The following is a 6,079-nucleotide window of genomic DNA, read 5'->3' as shown; positions in this document are numbered from 1 at the left end:
ATTTCTTTTATTTCATGTTAGCCTGATACCGAAACAGGCAATTGACGTCCAAATGCATTGTATCTAACTATACAATTATTTTTCGAGCTTTATGGACAGATATAGATTAAGGAACATGGTTAATAGAGCCATTGAAAAGAAAACGCCAGATACAAATCTATACACGCCTGGACTGTACATGTTTCGGTTCGGGCGAATGAACCTTTCCACAGCCTTTAGTATAGATCTGGCTGGGAGAGATAACTCAATTTTGGGCCCTTTATGCTAACTCCTTATGGAGAAAACATTTGGGAAATTTCCTCTTACAAATTGAATCATCTTTTCTCCCACTGTACATCATCTTTTCATATAACTTACAAGTCCCTTAATCTTATTTTTATTTCGTTTTGTTACATAGTAATGCAACAACACGAAATTTATTTTTAGAAAGCTAATTTGTTAGAATTCACCAAAGTGGTGAACAGTCGAACAACGCTTATTGTTTCTACAGTCAACTACAACATATGACAATTAACAGAAACTGGTTTCCAAGATACAACAACAATTCTAACGCGTACATTAGTCGTGTTTTTCCTAGTTTTACGACGGGCTCATCGTTGCTTATTATATTTCATGTTAGCCTGATAATGAAACAGGCAATTGACGTCCAAATGCATTATATCTAATTATACAATTATTTTTCGAGCTTTATGGACAGATATAGTTTAAGGAACATGGTTGTGGAAAGGTTCATTCACCCGAACCGAAACATGTACAGTCCAGGCGTGTATAGATTTGTATCTGGCGTTTTCTTTTCAATGGCTCTATTAACCATGTTCCTTAATCTATATCTGTCCCTAAAGCTCGAAAAATAATTGTATAGTTAAATTTTATTTCTATAGAAAAATTTTTCAAAATTTTACTTCTATAGAAAATGTTGTCAAAATTTTATTTCTATAGAAACTTTAAACTTAATTATATACGTATTTAATCGGCCTTTTTTATTTTAGTTTAATATATACCACGTATGAACTATGTGGTATATATTACGGTGTTAGGAAGTTTTAAGATACCTTGCCATCGGCAAGTGTTACCGCATCCCAAGTAATTCGATTGTGGATGACAGTCTTTCGTAGAAGTTTCTACGCAATCCATGGTGCAGGGTACATAAGCTTCGGCCTGGCCGAACTTACGGCCGTATATACTTGTTTTTTTTTTTTTGGATTTGGATGGAATTTTTAATTTTTTGGGGTTGGTCACGTATTAAAGCCCTTTTCGCTGTAGGACACTTAGTTTAAGAGATATGGCAAAAAAAAAAAAAAAATTCATAAAAATATTTCAAAATTTTTAGGGTTTGGATGGAATTTTAAATTTTTTGGGGGTGGTCACGAATTAAAATCCTTTTCGCTGTAGGACGCTTAGTTTAGGAAATATGGCCAAAAGAAATTTTTCATATAAAAATTTCAAAATTTGTAGGGTTTGGATGGAATTTTCAATTTTTTGGGGGTGGTCACGAATTAAAGCTCTTTTCGTTCTAGCATGCTTAGTTAAGGAGATATGGCCAAAAGAAGTTTTTCATATAAAAGATTCAATTTTTGTATGAATGAAATTTTCAATTTTTTGGGGGTACTCTAAGACGCTTAGTTTAGGAGATACGGCCACAAGAAGTTTTTCATATAAAAATTTCAAAATTTTTAGGATTTGGATGGAATTTTCAATTTTTTGGGGGTGGCCACGAATTAAAGTCCTTTTCGCTCTAGGACGCTTAGTTTAGGAGATATGACCACAAGAAGTTTTTCATATAAAAATTTCAAAATTTTTAGGATTTGGATGGAATTTTTGATTTTTTGGGGGTGGCCACGAATTAAAGTCCTTTTCGCACTAGGACGCTTAGTTTAGGAGATATGGCCAAAAGAAGTTTTCATATAAAAACTTCAAAATTTTAGGATTTGGATGGAATTTTTGATTTTTTGGGGGTGGCCACGAATTAAAGTCCTTTTCGCACTAGGACGCTTAGTTTAGGAGATATAGCCAAAAGAAGTTTTTCATATAAAAATTTCAATTTTTTTTAGGATTTGGATGAAATTTTTAATTTTTTGGGGTGGTCACGAATTAAAGCCCTTTTCGCTCTAGGACGCTTAGTTTAGCAGATATGGCGAAAAGAAGTTTTTCATAAAAAATTTCAATTTTGTTTAGAATTTGGATGGAATTTTCAATTTTTTGGGGGGTTTTCACGAATAAAAATCCTTTTCGCTCTAGGACACTTAGTTTAGGAGATATGGCCACAAGAAGTTTTTCATATAAAAATTTCAAAATTTTTGGGATTATGATGGAATTTTCAATTTTTTTGGGGTTGGTCACGAATTACAGCCCTTTTTGCTCTAGGACGCTTGGTTTAGGAGATGCCAAAAGAAGTTTTTCATATAAAAATTTAAATTTTTTAGGATTTGGATTTAATTTTCAATTTTTTTGGAGGTGGTCACGAATTAAAGCCCTTTTCGCTCTAGGATCCTTAGTTTAGGAGATATGGCCAAAAGAAGATTTTCAAATAAAAATTTCAAAATTTTTAGGATTTGGATGGAATTTTCAATTTTTTGGGGATGGTAAAGTAAAAATTTTAAAAATTTTTAGGATTTGAATGGAATATTCATATAAAAATTTCAGCATTTTTAGGATTTGGATGGAATTTTAAATTTTTTGGGGGTGGCCACGAATTAAAGCCCTTTTTGCTCTAGGACGCTTAGTTTAGGAGATATGGCCAAAATAATTTTTTCATATAACAATTTCAAAATTTTTAGGATTTGGATGGAATTTTCAATTTTTTGGGGGTGGCCAGGAATTAAAGCCCTTTTCGCTCTAGGACGCTTAGTTTAGCAGATATGGCGCAAAGAAGTTTTTCATAAAAAATTTCAATTTTTTATGGATGAAATTTTCAATTTTTTGGAGGTACTCTAGGACGCTTAGTTTAGGAGATATTGCCAAAAGAAGTTTTTCATATAAAAATTTCAAAATTTTTAGGATTTGGATGGAATTTTAAATTTTTTGGGGGTGGCCACGAATTAAAGCCCTTTTTTCTCTAGGACGCTTAGTTTAGGAGATATGGCCAAAAGAATTTTTTCATATAAAAATTTCAAAATTTTTAGGATTTGGATGGAATTTTACATTTTTTGGGGGTGGTCACGAATTAAAGTCCTTTTCGCTCTAGGACGCTTAGTTTAGGAGATATGGCCAAAAGAAATTTTTCATATAAAAATGTCAAAATTTTTAGGATTTGGATGGACTTTTTTGGGGTTGGTCACGATTTAAATCCCTTTTCGCTCTAGGACGCTTAGTTTAGGAGATATGAAGAAGTTTTTCATATAAAAATTTCAAAATTTTTAGGACTTGGATGGAATTTTTAATTTTTTGGGGTTGGTCACGAATTAAAGTCCTTTTCGCTATAGGGCGCTTAGTTTAGGAGATATTGCCAAAAAAAGTTTTTCATATAAAAATTTCAAAATTTTTAGGATTATGATGGAATTTTAAATTTTTTGGGGTTGGTCACGAATTACAGCCCTTTTCGCTCTAGGACGCTTAGTTTAGGAGATGCCAAAAGAAGTTTTTCACATAAAAATTTAAATTTTTTAAGATTTGGATTTAATTTTCAATTTTTTTGGAGGTGGTCACGAATGGAAGATCTTTTCGCTCTAGGATGCTTAGTTTAGGAGATATGGCCAAAAGAAGATTTTCAAATAAAAAATTTCAAAATTTTTAGGATTTGGATGGAATTTTCAATTTTTTGGGGATGGTAAAGTAAAAATTTTAAACATTTTTAAGATTTGAATGGAATTTTCATATAAAAATTTAAGCATTTTTCGGATTTGGATGGAATTTTAAATTTTTAGGGGGTGGTCACGAATTAAAGTCCTCTTCGCTCTAGGACGCTTAGTTTAGGAGATATGGCCAAAATAAGTTTTTCATATAAAAATTTCAAAATTTTTAGGATTTGGATGGAGTTTTCAATTTTTAAGAGGTGGTCACGAATTAAAGCCCTTTTTGCTCTAGGACGCTTAGTTTAGCAGATATGGCGAAAAAAAGTTTTTCATAAAAAATTTCAATTTTGTTTAGAATTTGGATGGAATTTTAAATTTTTTGGGGGGTTTTCACGAATAAAAATCCTTTTCGCTCTAGGACACTTAGTTTAGGAGATATAGCCAAAAGAAGTTCTTCGTATAAACATTTTAAAATTTTTAGCTTTTTTGGGGGTGGTCACGAATTAAAGCTCTTGTCGTTCTAGGACGCTTAGTTTAGGAGATATAGCCAAAAGAAGTTTTTCATATAAAAATTTCAATTTTTTTTTTGTTAGGATTTGGATGGAATTTTCATTTTTTTGGGCGTGGTCACGAATTAAAGTCCTTTTCACTCTAGGACGCTTAGTTTAGGAGATATGGCCAAAAGAAGTTTTTCATATAAAAAATTCAAAATTTTTAGGGTTTGTGTGGAATTTTTTGGGGGTGGTCACGAATTAAAGTCCTTTTCGCTATAGGACGCTTAGTTTAGGAGATATTGCCAAAAAAAATTTTCATATAAAAATTTCAAAATTTTAAGGACTTGGATGGAATTTTAAATTTGTTGGGGGTGGCCACGAATTAAAGCCCTTTTTGCTCTAAGACGCTTAGTTTAGGAGATATGGTCAAAAGAAGTTTTTCATATAAAAATTTCAAAATTTTTAGGATTTGGATAGAATTTTAAATTTTTTGGGGGTGGTCACGAATTAAAGTCCTTTTCGCTATAGGACGCTTAGTTTAGGAGATATTGCCAAAAAAAAATTTTCATATAAAAATTTCAAAATTTTAAGGACTTGGATGGAATTTTAAATTTTTTGGGGGTGGTCACGAATTAAAGTCCTTTTCGCTCTAGGACGCTTAGTTTAGGAGATATGAAGAAGTTTTTCATATAAAAATTTCAAAATTTTTAGGACTTGGATGGAATTTTTAATTTTTTGGGGTTGGTCACGAATTAAAGCCCTTTTCGCTCTAGGACACTTAGTTTAGGAGATATGGCCAAAAGAAGTTTTTCATATAAAAATTTGAAAATTTTTAGGATTTGGATGGACATTTTTTGGGGTGGTCACGAATTAAAGTCCTTTTCGCTCTAGAACGCTTAGTTTAGGAGATATGGCCAAAATAAGTTTTTCATATAAAAATTTCAAAATTTTTAGGATTTGGATGGAATTTTACATTTTTTGGGGGTGGTCACGAATTAAAGTCCTTTTCGCTCTAGGACGCTTAGTTTAGGAGATATGGCCAAAAGAAGTTTTTCATATAAAAATTTCAAAATTTTTAGGATTTGGATGGACATTTTTTGGGGTGGTCACGAATTAAAGTCCTTTTCGCTCTAGGACGCTTAGTTTAGGAGATATGGCCAAAATAAGTTTTTCATATAAAAATTTCAAAATTTTTAGGATTTGGATGGAATTTTAAATTTTTTGGGGGTGGTCACGAATTAAAGTCCTTTTCGCTCTAGGACGCTTAGTTTAGGAGATATGGCCAAAAGAAGTTTTTCATATAAAAAATTCAACTACTTGTGCCAAGTTTCAAGTCGATAGCTTGTTTCGTTCGGAAGTTAGCATGATTTCAACAGACGGACGGATGGACATTTTCAGATCGACTTAGAATTTCACCATGACCCGGAATATATATATATATATATATATATATATATATATATATATATATATATATATATATATATATATATATATATATATATATATATATATATATATATATATATATATATATATATATATATATATATATATATATATATATATATATATATATATATATATATATATATATATATATATATATATATATATATATATATATATATATATATATATATATATATATATATATATATATATATATATATATATATATATATATATATATATATATATATATATATATATATATATATATATATATATATATATATATATATATATATATATATATATATATATATATATATATATATATATATATATATATATATATATATATATATATATATATATATATATGGGGTCTTAGACCAATATTTCGATGTG

This window comes from Haematobia irritans, unplaced genomic scaffold (assembly GCF_050003625.1).
Source record: "Haematobia irritans isolate KBUSLIRL unplaced genomic scaffold, ASM5000362v1 scaffold_56, whole genome shotgun sequence".
NCBI lineage: Eukaryota > Metazoa > Arthropoda > Insecta > Diptera > Muscidae > Haematobia > Haematobia irritans.
Note: the sequence above shows the minus strand (reverse complement) of the source record.